This window comes from Oryctolagus cuniculus, chromosome 21 (assembly GCF_051225735.1).
Source record: "Oryctolagus cuniculus isolate XC-2025 breed Fujian yellow rabbit chromosome 21, ASM5122573v1, whole genome shotgun sequence".
In the NCBI taxonomy this organism is placed as follows: Eukaryota; Metazoa; Chordata; class Mammalia; order Lagomorpha; family Leporidae; genus Oryctolagus; species Oryctolagus cuniculus.
In genome coordinates this window covers 38,022,833-38,043,070 of record NC_142887.1, presented here as the reverse complement: position 1 = coordinate 38,043,070, position 20,238 = coordinate 38,022,833, and the positions used below count along the sequence as shown (strand labels likewise).

The window sequence follows — 20,238 nt, the reverse complement described above, 5'->3', positions numbered from 1 at the left end:
AACAAAACCAATAGGCATTTGAAGTTTTGAAATCTACAGGTAAGAAGACTAAGGTGAGTTTTTGAGTTTTGGAAGATAAAATGGAACACTTTGGCTGAGGTGACAGATATTAATTGCCTCCAAATTGAGTGTGAGTGCGATTTTGAGGTGAATTGAGTCAGAATTCCAAACTCAGTCTGTGGAAGGGGGGGATGAATCTTTAAACAGCCAGTTTCCTTCTGTCTAAATCCAGCCAAATATCACAAAGGACTCTTGCATTTCTTTGGCTTTCTCAGATTTCCCTTATTTATCATGGTTTGTAATGAAATTTCTGATGTGAGCTTTAGTTTTGAGGCTGGCATATTGAGTTCAGGGCACAAGAGGAAGGTTCTTTTTCAATCAGGGCACAGCTGTTGGCTTGCTCCAATTCTGGCTTGCTGTCCTTGTTTTGGGTGCCTCAGCTGACTTTTGGTTACTTGAGTGGCAATTTCCTAAATGTTTTCTGGGTCTGAGTTGGTTTTGCCTTCTTCCTTCCCAAATTTTGTATTCTGAAGAAATATAAACAAGAGTTTAGACAGAGTAGCCATTATGAAATTAAAAGCACAACAAATAGGCGTTGGAAGCTTAGAAATCTACAGGTAACACGACTAAGGTGAGTTTTTGTGTTTTGGAAAATAAAATGGAACACTTTGGCTGAGGTGACAGATATTAATAGTCTCCAAACTGAGTTTCACTGCGATTTTCAGGTTAATTCATTCAGAAGTCCACAGGCAGTCAGCTGGAAGGGTGGATGGATCTGGGAACAGCCGGTTTCGTTGTGACTGAATCAAGCCCAATATCATTATGGATTCTTGCATTTCCTTGGCTATTTTCTCATTTTTCTTTTTATCATGGTTTGTAATGAATTTTCTGATGTGAGCTTTGGTTTTGATGCTGGCATATTGGGTTCAGGGCACAAGAGGAAGGTTCTTTTTCAATCAGGGCACAGCTATTGGTTTGCTACAATTCTGTCTTGCTTTAAAAGTTTTGGGTGCCTCAGCGTTGTTGTTTTTTGATCCACATTTTCTGAATGTTTTCTGGGTCTGAGTTGGTTTTGCCTTCTTCCTTCCCAAATTTTGTATTCTGACGCAATATAAACTAGAGTTTGGACAGAGTAGCCATTATGAAATAAAAAACACAACACATAGGCGTTTGAAGCTTAGAAATCTACAGGTAACACGACCAAGGTGAGATTTTGTGTTTTGGAAAATAAAATGGAACACTTTGGCTGAGGTGACAGATATTAATTCCCTCCAAACTGAGTTTCACTGTGATTTTCAGGTTAATTCAGTGAGAATTGCACAGGCAGTCACCTGGAGGGGTGGATGAATCCAGGACTAGCCGGATTTCTTACGACTAAATCAAGCCCAATATCCTTATGGATTCTTGCATTTCTTTGGCTTTTTTCTCTTTTTTCTTATTTATCATGGTTGGTAATGAATTTTTGATGTGAGCTTTGGATTTGAGGCTGCAATAAGAACTTCCGGGCACAAGAGAAATGTTCTTTTTCAATCAGGGCACAGCTGTTGGCTTGCTCTAATTGTGGCTTGCTGTCATTGTTTTGGGTGCATCAGCAAATTTGAGGTTTCTTGAGTGGCAATTTCCTAAATGTTTTCTGGGTCTGACACGGTTTTTTCTTCTTATTCCCAAATTTTTTATTCTGACTCAATACAAACAAGAGTTTGGACAGAGTAGCCATTATGAAATAAAAAACACAACAAATAGGCGTTTGAAGCTTAGAAATCTACAGGTAACACGACCAAGGTGATTTTTTGTGTTTTGGAAAAAAAAATGGAACACTTTGGCTCAGGTGACATATATTAATTGCCTCCAAACTGAGTTTCCCCGTGATTTTCAGGTTAATTCAGTGAGAATTGCACAGGCAGTCACCTCGAGGGGTGGACGAATCCAGGAATAGCCGGATTCCTTACGACTAAATCAATCCCAATATCATTATGGATTCTTGCATTTCTTTGGCTTTTTTCTCATTTTTGTTATGTATGATGGTTTGTAATGAATTTTCTAATGTGCGCTTTGTTTTTGAGGTTGGCATATTGAGTTCAGGGCACAAGAGGATGGTTCTTTTTCAATCAGGGCACAGCTGTTGGCTTGCTCCAATTCTGGCTTGCTGCCATTTATTTGGGTGCCTCAGCTGACTTTTGGTTTCTTGAGTGGCAATTTCCTAAATGTTTTCTGGGTCTGAGTTGGTTTTGCCGTCTTCCTTCCCAAATTTTCTTTTCTGATGGCATACAAACAAGACTTTGGACAGAGTAGACATTATGAAATAAAAAACACATCAAATAGGCTTTTGAAACTACAGGTAACACGACCAAGGTGAGATTTTGTGTTTTGTAAAAAGACATGGAACACTTTTGCTGAGGTGACAGATATTAATTGCCTCCAAACCGAGTTTCACAGCGAATTTCATTTTAATTCAGTCAGAAACCACAGACACTCAGCTGGGAGGTGTAGAAGAATCTGGAAACAGCCATTAACAAGGGAATAAATCAAGCCCAATATCACTAAGAACTCCTGCATTTCTTTGGATTTTTTCTGATTTTTCTTTTTTATCATGGTTTGTAATGAATTTTCTGATCTGAGGTTTGGTTTTGAGGTTGCAATATCGAGTTCAGGACACCGGAGGAATGGTCTTTTTCAATCAGGGCACAGCTGTTGGCTTGCTCCAATTCTGTCTTGCTTTCAAAGATTTGGGTTCCTCAGCGGCCCTTTGTTGCTTGAGCGGCAATTTCCTAAATGTTTTCTGGGTCTGAGTTGGTTTTGCTTTCTTCCTTCCCAATATTTGTATTCTGCCCAAATACAAACAGGAGTTTGGGCAGAGTAGCCATTATGAAACAAAAAACACAACAAATAGGCATTTGAAGCTTAGAAATCTACAGGTAACACGACCGAGGTGAGTTTTTGTGTTTTAGAAAATAAAGTGGAACACTTTAGCTGAGGTGACAGTTATTAATTGCTTCCAAACTGAGTTTCACTGCGATTTTCAGGTTAATTCAGTCAGAATTCCACAGGCAGTCAGCTGCAGGGTTGGATGAATCCTGGAACAGCCGGTTTCCTTGCGAACAAATCCAGCCCAATATCATTCTGGATTCTTGCATTTTTGGGTATTTTCTCATTTTTCTTATGTATGAAGGTTTGTAATGAATTTTCTGATGTGAGCTTTGGTTTTGAGGCTGCAATATGGAGATCAGGGCACCGGAGGAATGGTCTTTTTCAATCAGGGCACAGCTGCTGGCTTGCTCCAATTCTGGCTTGCTGTCATTGTTTTGGGTGCCTCCGCCGATTTGAGGTTTCTTGAGTGGCAATTTCCTAAACGTTTTCTGAGTCTCAGATGGTTTTGTCCTCTTACTTCCCAAATTTTGTATTGTGACGCAATACAAACAAGAGTTTGGACAGAATAGACATTATGAAATAAAAAACACATCAAATAGGCTTTTGAAAGCTACAGGTAACACGACCAAGGTGAGATTTTGTGTTTTGAAAAAAGACATGGAACACTTTTGCTGAGGTGACAGATATTAATTGCCTCCAAACCAAGTTTCACAGCGAATTTCATTTTAATTCAGCAGAAACCACAGACACTCAGTTGGGAGGTATAGAAGAATCTGGAAACAGCCATTAACAAGGGAATAAATCAAGCCCAATATCACTAAGAACTCCTGCATTTCTTTGGATTTTTTCTGATTTTTCTTATTTATCATAGTTTGTAATGAATTTTCTGATCTGAGGTTTGGTTTTGAGGTTGCAATATCGAGTTCAGGACACCGGAGGAATGGTCTTTTTCAATCAGGGCACAGCTGTTGGCTTGCTCCAATTCTGTCTTGCTTTCAAAGTTTTGGGTTCCTCAGCGGCCCTTTGTTGCTTGAGCGGCAATTTCCTAAATGTTTTCTGGGTCTGAGTTGGTTTTGCCTTCTTCCTTCCCAAATTTTGTAATCTGACGCAATAGAAACAAAAGTTTGGGCAGAGTAGCCATTATGAAATAAAAAACACAACAAATAGGCGTTTGAAGCTTAGAAATCTACAGGTAACACGACCAAGGTGAGTTTTTGTGTTTTGGAAAATCAAATGGAACACTTTGGCTGAGGTGACAGATACTAATTGCCTCAAAACTGAGTTGCACTGCGATTTTCAGGTGAATTCAGTCAGAATTCCACAGGCAGTCAGCTGGAGGGGTGGATGAATCCGGGAACAGCCCGTTTCCTTGCAACTGAATCAAGCCCAATGTCATTATGGATTCTTGCATTTCTTTGGCTTTTTTCTCCTTTTTATTATTTATCATGGTTTGTAATGAATTTTCTGATGTCAGCTTTGGTTTTGAGTCTGCAATATGGAGTTCATGGCACCAGAGGTATGGTCTTTTTCAAACAGGGCACAGCTGTTGTGCTGCTCCAATTCTGGCTTGCTGTCATTGTTTTGAGTGCCTCAGCCGATTTGTGGTTTCTTGAGCGGCAATTTCCTAAAGGTTTTCTGGGTCTGAGTTGGTTTTGCCTTCTTCCTTCCCAAATTTGTATTCTGACGCAATACAAACAAGAGTTTCAGCAGAGTAGCCATTAGGAAATAAAAAACACAACAAAAAGGCGTTTGAAGCTTAGAAATCTACAGTTAACACGACCAAAGTGAAGTTTTGTGTTTTGGAAAATCAAATGGAACACTTTGGCTGAGGTGACAGATATTAATTGCCTCCAAACTGAGTTTCACTGCGATTTTCAGGTTAATTCAGTCATAATTCCACAGGCAGTCAGCTGGAGGGGTGGATGAATCCGGGAACAGCTGGTTTCCTTGCGACTAAATCAAGCCCAATATCATTATGGATTCTTGCATTTCTTTGGCTTTTTTCTCCTTTTTATTATTTATCATGGTTTGTAATAAATTTTCTGATGTGAGCTTTGGTTTTGAGGCGGCAATATGGCGTTCAGGGCACCGGAGGAATGGTCTTTTTCAAACAGGTTACAGATGTTGGCTTGCTCCAATTCTGGCTTGCTGTCATTGTTTTGGGTGCCTCAGCCGATTTGTGGTTTCTTGAGCCACAATGTCCTAAATGTTTTCAGGGTCTGAGTTGGTTTTGCCTTCTTCCTTCCCAAATTTTGTATTCTGATGGAATACAAACAAGAGTTTGGACAGAGCAGTCATTATGAAATAAAAAACACAACAAATAGGCGTTTGAAGCTGATAAGTCTACTCGAAACACGACCAAGGTGAGTATTTGTGTTTTGGAAAATAAAATGGAACACTTTGTTGAGGTCACAGATATTAATGGCCTCCAAACTGAGTTTGACTGCGATTTTCAGGTTAATTCAGTGAGAATTCCACAGGCAGTCAGCAGGAGGGGTGGATGAATCTGGGAGCAGCCGGTTTCCTTGCGACTAAATCCAGCCCAATATCAGAAAGGTCTCCTGTATTTCTTTGGCATTTTTCTCATTTTTTGATTTATCCTGCTTTGTAATGAATTTTCTGATGTGAGATTTGGTTTTGAGGCTGCAATATGGAGTTTAGGGCACAAGAGGAAGGTTTTTTTTTTTAAACAGGGCACAGCTCTTGGCTTGCTCCAATTCTGGCTTGCTGTCCTTGTTTTGCATGCCTCAGCTCAATTTTGGTTTGTTGAGTGGCAATTTCTTAAATGTTTTCTGGGTCTGAGTTGGTTTTGCCTTCTTCCTTCCCAAATTTTGTATTCTGTCGCATTACAAACAAGAGTTTGGACAGAGCAGCCATTATGAAATAAAAAACACAACAAATAGGTGTTAGAAGCTTAGAAATCTACAGGTAACACGACCAAGGTGCGTTTTTGTGTTTTGGAAAATGAAATGGAACACTTTGGCTGAGGTGACAGATATTAATTGCCTCCAAACTGAGTTTCACTGCGATTTTCAGGTTAATTCAGTCAGAATTCCACAGGCAGTCAGCTGGAGGGGTGGATGAATCCGGGTACAGCTGGTTTCCTTGCGACTAAATCAAGCCCAATGTCATTATGGATTCTTGCGTTTCTTTGGCTTTTTTCTCATTTTTCTTATTTATCATGGTTTGTAATGAATTTTGTGATGTCAGCTTTGGTTTTGAGGCTGTAATATGGCGTTCAGGGCACCAGAGGTATGGTCTTTTTCAAACAGGGCACAGCTCTTGTGCTGCTCCAATTCTGGCTTGCTGTCATTGATTTGAGTGCCTCAGCCGATTTGTGGTTTCTTGAGCGGCAATTTCCTAAAGGTTTTCTGGGTCTGAGTTGGTTTTGCCTTCTTCCTTCCCAAATGTTGTATTCTGACGCAATACAAAAAAGAGTTTGGGTGGAGTAGCCATTATGAAATAAAAAACACAACAAAAAGGCGTTTGAAGCTTAGAAAAATACAGGTAACACGACCAAGGTGAGTTTTTGTGTTTTGGAAAATAAAATGGAACACTTTGTTGAGGTGACAGATATTAATAGCCTCCAAACTGAGTTTCACTGCGATTTTCAGGTGAATTCAGTCAGAAGTCCACAGGCAGTCAGCTGGAGGTGTGGATGAATCCGGGAACAGCCGGTTTCCTTGCGACTAAATCAAGCCCAATATCATTCTTGATTCTTGCATTTCTTTGGCTTTTTTCTCCTTTTTCTTATTTATCATGGTTTGTAATGAATTTTCTGATGTGAGCTTTGGTTTTGAGGTTGCAATATTGAGTTCAGGGCACCTGAGGAATGGTCTTTTTCAAACAGGGTACAGATGTTGGCTTGCTCCAATTCTGGCTTGCTGTCATTGTTTTGGGAGCCTCAGCTGACTTTTGGTTTCTTGAGCCACAATGTCCTAAATGTTTTCAGGGTCTGAGTTGGTTTTGCCTTCTTCCTTCCCAAATTTTGTATTCTGATGGAATACAAACAAGAGTTTGGACAGAGTAGTCATTATGAAATAAAATACACAACAAATAGGCGTTTGAAGCTTATAAGTCTACTCGTAACGAGACCAAGGTGAGTTTTTGATATTGGAAAATAAAATGGAACACTTTGGCTGAGGTGACAGATATTAATTGCCTCCAAACTGAGTTTCACTGCGATTTTCAGGTTAATTCAGTCAGAATTCCACAGGCAGTCAGCTGGAGGGGTGGATGAATCTGGGAACAGCCAATTTCCTTGCGACTAAATCAAGCCCAATATCATTATGGATTCTAGCATTTCTTTGGCTTTTTTCTCATTTTTCTTATTTATCATGGTTTGTAATGAATTTTCTGATGTGAGCTTTGGTTTTGAGGCTGCAATATGGAGTTCAGGGCACCGGAGGAATGGTCTTTTTCAAAAAGGGCACAGCTGTTGACTTGCTCCAAGTCTGCCTTGCTGTCATTGTTTTGGGTGCCTCAGCTGACTTTTGGTTTCTTGAGCGGCAATTTCCTAAATGTTTTCTGTGTCTGAGAGGTTTTTACCTTCTTCCTTCCCAAATTTTGTATTGTGACGCAATACAAACATGAGTTCAGACAGAGTAGCGATTATGAAATAAAAACACAACAAATAGGCGTTTGAAGCTTAGAAATCTACAGGTTCACGACCAAGGTGAGTTTTTGTGCTTTGAAAAATCAAATGGAACACTTTGGCTGAGGTGACAGATATTAATTGCCTCCAAACTGAGGTTCACTGCGATTTTCCTGTTAATTCAGTCATAATTCCACAGGCATCAGCTGGAGGGGTGGATGAATCTGGGAACAGCCAATTTCCTTGCGACTAAATCAAGCCCAATATCATTATGGATTCTTGCATTTCCTTGGCTTTTGTCTCATTTTTGTTATTCATCATGGTTTGTAATGAATTTTCTGATGTGAGCTTTGGTTTTGAGGCTGCAATATGGAGTTCAGGGCACCGGAGGAAGGTTATTTTTCAAAAAGTGCACAGCTGTTGACTTGCTCCAATTCTGCCTTGCTGTCATTGTTTTGGGTGCCTCAGCCGATTATTGGTCTTTTGAGCGACAATTTCCTAAATGTTTTCTGGGTCTGAGTTGGTTTTGCCTTCTTCCTTCCCAAATGTTGTATTCTGACGCCATACAAACAAGAGTTTCGGCAGAGTAGCCATTATGCAATAAAATCACAACAAATAGGTTTTGAAGCTTATAAATCCATAGGTAACACGAGCAAGGTGAGTTTTTGTGTTTTGGAAAATAAAATGGAACACTTTGGCTGAGGTGACAGATATTAATTGCCTCCAAACTGAGTTTCACTGCGATTTTCAGGTGAATTCAGGTAGATCCACAGGCAGTCAGCTGGAGGTGTGGATGAATCCGGGAATAGCCGGTTTCCTTGCGACTAAATCAAGCCCAATATCATTCTTGATTCTTGCATTTCTTTGGCTTTTTTCTCCTTTTTCTGATATAGCATGCTTTGTAATGAATTTTCTGATGTGAGCTTTGGTTTTGAGGCTGCAATATGGAGTTCAGGGCACCTGAGGAATGGTCTTTTTCAAACAGGGCACAGCTGTTGGCCTGCACCAATTCTGGCTTGCTGTCATTGTTTTGAGTGCCTCAGCCGATTTGTGGTTTCTTGAGTGGCAATTTCCTAAATGTTTTCTGGGTCTGAGTTGGTTTTGCCTTCTTCCTTCCCAAATTTTGTATTCTGACGCCATGCAAACAAGAGTTTCGGCAGGGTAGCCATTATGAAATAAAAAACACCACAAATAGGCTTTTGAAGCTTAGAAATCTACAGGTAACACAACAAAGGTGAGTTTTTGTGTTTTGGAAAATCAAATGGAACACTTTGGCTGAGGTGACAGATATTAATTGCCTCCAAACTGAGTTTCACTGCGATTTTCAGGTTAATTCAGTCAGAATTCCACAGGCAGTCAGCAGGAGGGGTGGATGAATCCGGGAACAGCCCGTTTTCTTGCGACTAAATGAAGCCCAATATCATTATGGATTCTTGATTTCTTTGGCGTTTTTCTCATTTTTCTTATTTATCCTGGTTTGTAATGAATTTTCTGATGTCAGCTTTGGTTTTGAGGCTGTAATATGGAGTTCAGGGCACCGGGGGAACGGTCTTTTTCAAACAGAGCACAGCTGTTGGCCTGCTCCAATTCTGGCTTGCTGTCATTGTTTTGGGTGCCTCCGCCAATTTGAGGTTTTTTGAGCAGCAATTTCTTAAAAGTTTTCTGGGTCTGAGTTGGTTTTGCCTTCTTCCTTCCCAAATATTGTATTCTGATGCAATACAAACAAGAGTTTTGGCAGAGTGGCCATTATGAAATAAAAAACACAACAAATAGGTTTTGAAGCTTAGAAATCCAGAGGTAACATGACCAAGGTGAGTTTTTGTGTTTTGGAAAATCAAATGGAACAGTTTGGCTGAGGTGACATATATTAATTGCCTCCAAACTAAGTTTCCCTGCGATTTTCCGGTTAATTCAGTCAGAATTCCACAGGTAGTCAGCTGGAGGGGTGGATGAATCTGGGAACAGCCGGTTTCCTTGAAACTAAATCCAGCCCAACATCATTATGGATTCTTGCATTTCTTTGGCTTTTGTCTCATTTTTCTGATTTATCATGGTTTGTAATGAATTTTCTGATGTGAGCTTCGGTTTTGAGGCTGGCATATGGAGTTCAGGGCACAAGAGGAAGGTTCTTATTCAATCAGGGCACAGCTGCTGGGTTACTCCAATTCTGGCTTACTGTCATTGTTTTGGTTGCCTCCGCCGATTTGAGGTTTCTTGAGCATCAATTTCCTAAATGTTTTGTTCGTCTGAGTTGGTTTTCCTTCTTCCTTCCAAAATTTTGTATTCTGACCCAATACAAAAAAGAGTTTGGACAGACTTGCCATTTTGCCATAAAAAAAAAAACACAATAAATAGGCGTTTGAAGCTTAGAAATCCACAGGTAATACGACCAAGGTGAGTTTTTGTGTTTTGGAAAATAAAATGGGACACTTTGGCTGAGGTGACAGATATTAATTGCCTCCAAACTGAGTTTCCCTGCGATTTTCCGGATAATTCCGTCAGAATTCCACAGGCAGTCAGCTGGAGGGGTGGATGAATCTGGGAATAGCCGGTTTCCTTTTGACTAAATCAAGCCCAATATCATTATGGATTCTTGCGTTTCTTTGGCTTTTTTCTCATTTTTCTTATGTATCATGGTTTGTAATGAGTTTTCTGATGTGAGCTTTGGTTTTAAGCTGGCATATTCAGTTCAGGGCACCAGAGGAAGGTTGTTTTTCAATCAGGGCACAGCTGTTGGCCTGCTCCAATTCTGGCTTGCTGTCATTGTTTTGGGTGCCTCAGCTGATTTGTGGATTCTTGAGTGGCAATATCCTAAATGTTTTCTGGGTCTGAGTTAGTTTTGCCTTCTTATTCCCAAATTTTGTATTCTGATGCAATACAAGCAAGATTTTGACAGAGTAGCCATTATTAAAGATAAAAAAAAAAAACAAAGCAAATTGGCCTTTCATGTTTAGAACTGTACAGGCAACACAATCAAGATGAGTTTCTGTGTTTTGGAAAATGACTTGGACTCCTTCTGCTGAGGGGACAGATACTAATTTCCTCCAAATTGAGTGTGAGTGCAATTTTGAGGTGAATTCAATCAGAATTCCAAAGTCAGTCTGTTTAAGGGTGGGATGAATCCTGAAACAGCCAGTTTCCTTGTGTCTAAATTCAGCCAAATATCACAAAGGACTCTTGCATTTCTTTGGCTTTTTCTCATTTCCCTTATTTATCATGGTTTGTAATGAATTTTCTGATGTGAGCTTTGGTTTTGAGGCTGCAATATGGAGTTCATGGCACAAGAGAATGGTTCTTTTTCAATTGGGGCACAGTTGTTGGCTTGCTCCAATTCTGGCTTGCTGTCATTGTTGGGTGCCTCAGCTGACTTTTGGTTTCTTGAGGGTCAGTTTGCTGAATATTTTCTGGGTCTGAGTTGGTTTTCCCTTCTTCATACCCAAATTGTGTATTCTCATGCAATACAAGCAAGATTGTCGACAGAGTAGCCATTATGAAAGAAAACAAAAAACACAGCAAATTGGCCTTTCAGGATTAGAAATCTACAGGCAACATGACCAAGATGAGTTTCTGTGGTTTGGAAAATGATATGGAACCCTTCTGCTGAGGGGAGAGATACTAATTCATCCAAATTGAATGTGAGTGGGATTTTGAGGTGAATTCAATCAGAAGTCCAAAGTCAGTCTGTGGATGGGGGGATGAATCTGGAAACAGCCAGTTTCTTTGTGTCTAAATCCTGCCAAGTATCACAAAGGACTCTTGCATTTCTTTGGCTTTTTCACATTTCCATTATTCATCATGGTTTGTAATGAATTTTCTGATGTGAGCTTTGGTTTTGAGGCTGCAATATGGAGTTCAGGGTAACGGAGGAATGGTCTTTTTCAAACAGGGCACAGCTGTTGGCCTGCTACACTTCTGGCTTGCTGTCATTGTTTTGGGTGCCTCAGCTGACTTTTAGTTTCTTGAGCGGCAATTTCCTAAATGTTTTCTGGGTCTGAATTGGGTTTGCCTTCTTCCTTCCCAAATGTTGTACTCTGATGCCATACAAACAAGAGTTTGGGGAGAGTAGCCATTATGAAATAAAAACACAACAAATAGGCATTTGAAGCTTTGAAATCTATAGGTAACACGTCAAAGGTGAGGTTTTGTGTTTTGGAAAATCAAATGGAACACTTTGGCTGAGGTGACAGATATTAATTGCCTCCAAACTGAGTTTCACTGTGTTTCTCCGGTTAATTCACTCAGAATTCCACAGGCTGTCAGCTGGAGGGGTGGATGTATCTGGGAACAGCCACTTTCCTTGCGACTAAATCAAGCCCAATATCATTATGGATTCTTCCATTTCTTTGGCTTTTTTATCATTTTTCTTATATTTTATGGTTTGTAATGAATTTTCTGATGTGAGCTTTGGTTTTGAGGCTGCAATATGGAGTTCATGGCACAAGAGGAAGGTTCTATTTCAATCAGGGCATAGCTGTTGTCTTGCTCCAATTCTGGCTTGCTGTCATTGTTTTCGATACCTCAGCTAATTTGTGGTTTCTTGAGCGGCAATTTCCTAAATGTTTTCTGGGTCTGAGTTGGTTTTGCCTTCTTCCTTCCCTAATTTTGTATTCTGAGGCAACACAAACAAGAGTTTGGACAGAGTAGCAATTATGAAATAAAAACCACAACAAATAGGCATTTGAAGCTTAGAAATCTACAGGTAACATTACCAAGGTGAGTTTTTGTGTTTTGGAAAAAAAAATGGAACACTTTGGCTGAGGTGACAGATATTAATTGCCTCCAAACTGAGTTTCACTGCGATATTCAGGTGAATTCAGTCAGAATTCCACAGGCAGTCAGCTGGAGGGGTGGATGAATCCGGGAACAGCCAGTTTCCTTGCAACTAAATCAAGCCCAATATCATTATTGATTCTTGCATTTCTTTGGCTTTTTTCTCCTTTTTCTTATTTATCATGGGTTGTAATGAATTTTCTGATGTCAGCTTTGGTTTTGAGGCTGCAATATGGAGTTCAGGGCACCGGGGGAATGGACCTTTTAAACAGGGCAAAGCTGTTGGCCTGCTCCAATTCTGGCTTGCTGACATTGTTTTGAGCCTCAGCCGATTTGTGGTTTCCTGAGCTGCAATTTCCTACATGTTTTCTGCGTCTGAGTTGGTTATGCCTTCTACCTTCCCAAATTTTGTATTCTGATTTCTACAAACAAGAGTTTGGGGAGAGTAGCCATTATGACATAAAAAACACAGCAAATAGGATATTGAAGCTTATAAATCTATAGGTAACATGACCAAGGGGAGTTTTTGTGTTTTGGAAAATCAAATGGAACACTTTGGCTGAGGTGACAGATATTAATTGCCTCCAAACTGAGTTTCACTGCGATTTTCAGGTTACTTCAGTCAGAATTGAACAGGCAGTCAGCAGGAGGGGTGGATGAATCCGGGAACAGCCGGTTTCCTTGCGACTGAATCAAGCCCAATATCATTATGAATTCTTGCATTTCTTTGGCTTTTTTCTCATCTTTCTTATTTATCATGGTTTAAATGAATTTTCTGATGTGAGCTTTGGTTTTGAGGCTGCAGTATGGAGTTCATGGCACTGGAAGTATGGTCATTTTAAACAGGGTACAGCTGTGGCTTGCTCCAATTCTGTCTTGCCTTCATTGTTTTGGGTGCCTCAGCTGATTTTGGTTTCTTGAGCGGCAATTTTTTAAATGTTTTCTGGGTCTGAGTTGGTTTTACCGTCTTCGTATCCAAATTTTCTTTTCTGCTGCCATACAAACAAGAGTTTGGGCAGAATAGCCATTATGAAATAAAAAACACAACAAATAGGCGTTTGAAGCTTAGAAATCTACAGGTAACATGACCACGGTGAGTTTTTGTGTTTTGGAAAATGAAATGGAACACTTTGGCTGAGGTGACAGAGAGTAATTGCCTCCAAACGGAGTTTCACTGTGATTTTCAGGTTAATTCAGTTAGAAATCCACAGGCAGTCAGCTGGAGGGCTGGATGAATCCGGGAACAGCCGGTTTCCTTGCGACTGAATCAAGCCCAATATTATGGATTCTTGCATTTCCTTGTCTTTTTTCTCATTTTTCTTATTTTTTATGGTTTGTAATGAATTTTCTGATGTGAGCTTTGGTTTTGAGGCTGCAATATGGAGTTCAGGGCAGAAGAGGTAGGTTCTTTTTCAATCAGGGCACAGCTGTTGGCTTGCTCCAATTCTGGCTTGCTATCATTGTTTTGGGTGCCTCAGCTGACTTTTGGTTTCTTGAGTGGCAATTTCCTAAATGTTTTCTGGGTCTGAGTTGGTTTTCCCTTCTTCCTTCCCAAATTATGTATTCTGATGCCATAGAAACAAGAGTTTCAGCAGAGTAGCCACTATGAAATAAAAAACACAACAAATAGGCATTTAAACCTTCAAAATCTACCAGTAACATGACCAAAGTGAGTTTTTGTGTTTTGGAAAATCAAATGGAACACTTTGGCTGAGGTGACAGATAGTAATTGCCTCCAAACTGAGTTTCACTGCGATTTTCAGGTTAATTCAGTCAGAATTCCACAGGCTGTCAGCAGGAGGTGTGGATGAATCCGGGAACAGCCGGTATCCTTGTGACTATTTAGGCCAAATGTCATTATGGATTCTTGCATTTCTTTGGATTTTTTCTATGTTTTCTTATTTATCATGGATTGTAATGAATTTTCTGATGTGAGCTTTGGTTTTGAGGCTGCAATATGGAGTTCAGGGCACCAGAGGAATGGTCTTTTTCAAACTGGGCACAGCTGTTGGCCTGCTTCAATTCTGGCTTGCTGTCATTGTTTTGGGTGCCTCAGCTGATTTTTGGTTTCTTGAGCGGCAATTTCCTAAATGTTTTCGGGGTCTGAGTTGGTTTTGCCTTCTTCCTTCCCAAATTATGTATTCTGATGGCACACAAACAAGAGTTTGGGCAGATTAGCCATTATGAAATAAAAAACACAAAAAATAGGCGTTTAAACCTACAAAATCTACTGGTAACTTGACCAAAGTGAGTTTTTGTGTTTTGGAAAAACAAATGGAACACTTTGGCTGAGGTGACAAATAGTAATTGGCTCCAAACTGAGTTTCACTGGGATTTTCAATGAATTCAGTCAGAATTCCACAGGCAGTGAGCTGGAGCAGAGGATGAATCCGGGAACAGCCGGTTTACTTGTGACTAAATCCAGCCGAATATCATTATGTATTCTTGCATTTCTTTGGCTTTTTTCTCTGTTTTCTTATTTATCATGGTTTGTAATGAATTTTCTTATGTGAGCTTTGGTTTGTGGCTGAATATGGAGTTCAGGGCACCAGAGGAATGGTCTTTTTCAAACAGGGCACAGCTGTTGGCCTGCTCCAATTCTGGCTTCCTGTCATTGTTTTGAGTACCTCAGCTGATTTGTGGATTCTGTGCGGCAATTTCCTAAATGTTTTCTGGGTCTGAGTTGGTTTTGCCTTCTTCCTTCCCAAATTTTGTATTCTGAGGGCATACAAACAAGAGTTTGGGGAGAGTAGCCATTATGGAATGAAACACAAAACAAACAGGCATTTGAAGCTTAGAAATCTACAGGTAACATGACCAAGGTGAGTTTTTGTGTTTTGGAATATAAAATGGAACACTTTGGCTGTGGTGACAGATATTAATTGCCTCCAAACTGAGTTTCACTGCGATTTTCATGTTAATTCAGTCAGAATTCCACAGGCTGTCAGCAGGAGGTGTGGATGAATCCGGGAACAGCCGGTTTCCTTGTGACTGAATCAAGCCCAATATCATTATGGATTCTAGCATTTCTTTGGCTTTTTTCTCCATTTTCTTATTTATCATGGTTTGTAATGAATTTTCTGATGTGAGCTTTGGTTTTGAGGCTGCAATCTGGAGTTCAGGGCACAAGAGGAATGGTCTTTTTCAATCAGGGCACAGCTGTTGGCTTGCTCCAATTCTGGCTTGCTGTCATTGCTTTGGGTGCCTCAGCCGATATGTGGTTTCTGAGTGGCAATTTCCTAAATGTTTTCTGGGTCTGAGTTGGTTTTGCCTTCTTCCTTCCCAAATTTTGTATGCTGACGCCATACAAATAAGAGTTTCAGCAGAGTAGGCATTATGAAATAGAAAAACTCAACAAAAGGGGTTTGAAGCTTAGAAATCTACAGGTAACACGACCAAGGTGAGATTTGTGTTTTGCAAAATCAAATGGAACACTTTGGCTGAGGTGACTGATATTTATTGCCTCCAAACTGAGTTTCCCTGCGATTTTCAGGATAATTCTGTCAGAATTCCACAGGCAGTCAGCTGGAGGGGTGGATGATTCCTGGAACAGCCGGTTTCCTAGCGACTAAATCAAGCCCTATATCATTATGGATTCTTGCTTTTCTTTTGCTTTTTTCTCCTTTTTCTTATTTATCATGGTTTGTAATGAATGTTCTGATGTGAGCTTTGGTTGTGAGGCTGGAATATTGAGTTCTGGGCAGAAGAGGAAGGTTCTTTTTCAAACAGGGCACAGCTGTTGGCTTGCTCCAATTCTGGCTTGCTGTCATTGCTTTGGGTGACTCAGCTGACTTGGTTTCTTGAGTGGCAATTTCCTAAATGTTTTCTGGGTCTGAGTTGGTTTTGCCTTCTTCCTTCCCAAATTTTATATTCTGACGCCAAACAAACAAGAGTTTGGGCAGAGTAGCCATTATGAAATGAAAAACACAACAAATAGGCATTTGAAGCTTAGAAATCTACAGGTAACATGACCAAGGTGAGTTTTTGTGTTTTGGAAAATCAAATGGAACACTTTGGCTGAGGTGACAGATATTAATTGCCTCCAAACTGAGTTTCACTGCGATTTTCAGGTTAATTCAGTCAGAATTCCACAGGCAGTCAACTGGAGGGGTGAATGAATCCGCGAACAGCCGGCTTCCATGTGACTAAATCAAGCCCAATAACATTACGGATTCTTGCATTTCTTTGGCTTTTTTCTCCTTTTTCTTATTTATCATGGTTTGTAATGAATTTTCTGATGTGAGCTTTGGTTGAGGCTGCAATATGGAGTTCAGGGAGCAAGAGGAAGGTTCTGTTTCAAACAGGGCACAGCTATTGGCCTGCCCCAATTCTGGCTTGCTTTCATTATTTTGGGATCCTCAGCTGATTTGTGGTTTCTTGAGTGGCAATTTGCGAAATGTTTTCTGGGTCTGAGTTGGTTTTGCCTTCTTCCTTCCCAAATTTTGTATTCTGACGCCATACAAACAAGAGTTTGGGTAGAATAGCCATTATGAAATAAAAAACACAAGAAATAGGCGTTTGAAGCTTAGAAATCTACAGGTAACACGACCAAGGTGAGTTTTTGTGTTTTGCAAAATAAAATGGAACACTTTAGCTGAGGTGACAGATATTAATTGTCTCCTATATGAGTTTCACTGCTATTTTGAGGTTAATTCAGTCAGAATTCCATAGGCAGTCAGCTGGATGGGTGGATGAATCCGGGAACAGCCGTTTTCCTTGCGACTATATCAAGCCCGATATCATTACAGATTCTTGCATTTCTTTGGCTTTTTTCTCATTTTTCTTATTTATCATGGTTTGTAATGAATTTTCTGATGTGAGCTTTGGTTCTGAGGCTGGCATATTGAGTTCAGGGTAAAAGAGGAAGGTTCTTTTTCAAACAGGGTACCGCTGTTGGCTTGCTCCAATTATGGCTTGCTGTCATTGTTGTGGGTGCCTCAGCTGACTTGGTTTCTTGAGTGGCAATTTCCTAAATGTTTTCTGGGTCTGAGTTGGTTTTGCCTTCTTCCTTCCCAAATTTTGTATTCTGACGCCATACAAACAAGAGTTTGGGCAGAGTAGCTATTATGAAATAAAAAACACAACAAATAGGCATTTGAAGCTTAGAAATCTACAGGTAACATGACCAAGGTGAGTTTTTGTGTTTTGGAAAATAAAATGAAACAGTTTGGCTGAGGTGACAGATAGTAATTGCCTCCAAACTGAGTTTCACTGCGATTTTCAGGTTAATTCAGTCAGAATTCCACAGGCAGTGAGCTGGAGCAGAGGATGAATCCAGCTACAGCCGGTTTCCTTGTGACTAATAAGGCCAAATGTCATTATGGATTCTTGCATTTCTTTGGCTTTTTTCTCTGATTTCCTATTTATCATGGTTTGTAATGAATTTTCTGATGTGAGCTTTGGTTTTATGGCTGCAATATGGAGTTCAGAGCACCGGGGGAATGGTCTTTTTCAAACAGGGCACAGCAGTTGGCCTGCTCCAATTCTGGCTTGCTGTCATTGTTTTGGGTGCCTCAGCCGATATGTGGTTTGTGAGCGGCAATTTCCTAAATGTTTTCTGGGTCTGAGTTGGTTTTGCCTTCTTCCTACCCAAATTTTGTATTCTGAGGGCATACAAACAAGAGTTTGGGGAGAGTAGCCATTATGAAATGAAACACACAACAAATAGGCATTTGAAGCTTAGAAATCTACAGGTAACACGACCAAGGTGTGTTTTTGTGTTTTGGAAAATCAAATGGAACACTTTGGCTGAGGTGACAGATATTAATTGCCTCAAAACTGAGTTTCACTGTGATTTTCAGGTTAATTCAGTCAGAATTATACAGGCAGTCAGCTGGAGGGGTGGATGATTCCGGGAACAGCCGGTTTCCTTGCGACTGAATCAAGCCCAATATCATTATGGATTTTTGCTTTTCTTTTCTTTTTTCTCCTTTTTCTTATTTATCATGGTTTGTAATGAATTTTCTCATGTGAGCTTTGGTTGTGAGGCTGGCATATTGAGTTCAGGGCAGAAGAGGAAGGTTCTTTTTCAAACAGGGCACAGCTGTTGGCTTGCTCTAATTCTGGCTTGCTGTCATTGCTTTGGGTGGCTCAGCTGACTTTTGGTTTCTTTAGCGGCAATTTCCTAAATGTTTTCTGGGTCCGAGTTGGTTTTGCCTTATTCCTTCCCAAATTTTGTATTCTGACGCCATACAAACAAGAGTTTGGGGAGAGTAGCCATTATGAAATGAAACACACAACAAATAGGCATTTGAAGCTTAGAAATCTACAGGTAACACGACCAATGTGAGTTTTTGTGTTTTGGAAAATCAAATGGAACACTTTGGCTGAGGTGACAGATATTAATTGCCTCCAAACTGAGTTTCACTGCGATTTTCAGGTTAATTCAGTCAGCATTCCACAGGCAGTCAACTGGAGGGGTGAATGAATCCGCAAACAGCCGGCTTCCATGTGACTAAATCAAGCCCAATAACATTACGGATTCTTGCATTTCTTTGGCTTTTTTCTCCTTTTTCTTATTTATCATGGTTTGTAATGAATTTTCTGATGTGAGCTTTGGTTGAGGCTGCAATATGGAGTTCAGGGAGCAAGAGGAAGGTTCTGTTTCAAACAGGGCACAGCTATTGGCCTGCCCCAATTCTGGCTTGCTTTCATTATTTTGGGATCCTCAGCTGATTTGTGGTTTCTTGAGCGGCAATTTCCTAAATGTTTTCTGGGTCCGAGTTGGTTTTGCCTTATTCCTTCCCAAATTTTGTATTCTGACGCCATACAAACAAGAGTTTGGGTAGAATAGCCATTATGAAATAAAAAACACAAGAAATAGGCTTTTGAAGCTTAGAAATCTACAGGTAACACGACCAAGGTGAGTTTTTGTGTTTTGCAAAATAAAATGGAACACTTTAGCTGAGGTGACAGATATTAATTGTCTCCTATATGAGTTTCACTGCTATTTTGAGGTTAATTCAGTCAGAATTCCATAGGCAGTCAGCTGGATGGGTGGATGAATCCGGGAACAGCCGGTTTCCTTGCGACTATATCAAGCCCGATATCATTACAGATTCTTGCATTTCTTTGGCTTTTTTCTCATTTTTCTTATTTATCATGGTTTGTAATGAATTTTCTGATGTGAGCTTTGGTTCTGAGGCTGGCATATTGAGTTCAGGGTAAAAGAGGAAGGTTCTTTTTCAAACAGGGTACCGCTGTTGGCTTGCTCCAATTATGGCTTGCTGTCATTGTTGTGGGTGCCTCAGCTGACTTGGTTTCTTGAGTGGCAATTTCCTAAATGTTTTCTGGGTCTGAGTTGGTTTTGCCTTCTTCCTTCCCAAATTTTGCATTCTGACGCCACACAAACAAGAGTTTGGGCAGAGTAGCTATTATGAAATAAAAACACAACAAATAGGCGTTTGAAGCTTAGAAATCTACAGGTAACATGACCAAGGTGAGTTTTTGTGTTTTGGAAAATCAAATGGAACACTTTGGCTGAGGTGACAGATATTAATTGCCTCCAAACTGAGTTTCACTGCGATTTTCAGGTTAATTCAGTCAGAATTCCACAGGCAGTGAGCTGGAGCAGAGGATGAATCCAGCTACAGCCGGTTTCCTTGTGACTAATAAGGCCAAATGTCATTATGGATTCTTGCATTTCTTTGGCTTTTTTCTCTGATTTCCTATTTATCATGGTTTGTAATGAATTTTCTGATGTGAGCTTTGGTTTTATGGCTGCAATATGGAGTTCAGAGCACCGGGGGAATGGTCTTTTTCAAACAGGGCACAGCAGTTGGCCTGCTCCAATTCTGGCTTGCTGTCATTGTTTTGGGTGCCTCAGCCGATATGTGGTTTGTGAGCGGCAATTTCCTAAATGTTTTCTGGGTCTGAGTTGGTTTTGCCTTCTTCCTACCCAAATTTTGTATTCTGAGGGCATACAAACAAGAGTTTGGGGAGAGTAGCCATTATGAAATGAAACACACAACAAATAGGCATTTGAAGCTTAGAAATCTACTGGTAAC

The 20,238-nt window shown here is 40.2% G+C and overlaps 1 long non-coding RNA gene across 1 annotated transcript in view; it reads left to right on the top strand.

The window, feature by feature from the left end:
* The first annotated feature begins 5,746 nt into the window (after positions 1-5,746).
* The window catches only part of LOC149119938 (uncharacterized), a 38,672-nt gene continuing 24,180 nt past the window's right edge, over positions 5,747-20,238 (top strand). Inside the window, exon 1 of the long non-coding RNA XR_016227427.1 lies at positions 5,747-5,810. This is a non-coding gene — a long non-coding RNA (uncharacterized LOC149119938). The remainder of the gene's footprint in view (positions 5,811-20,238) is intronic.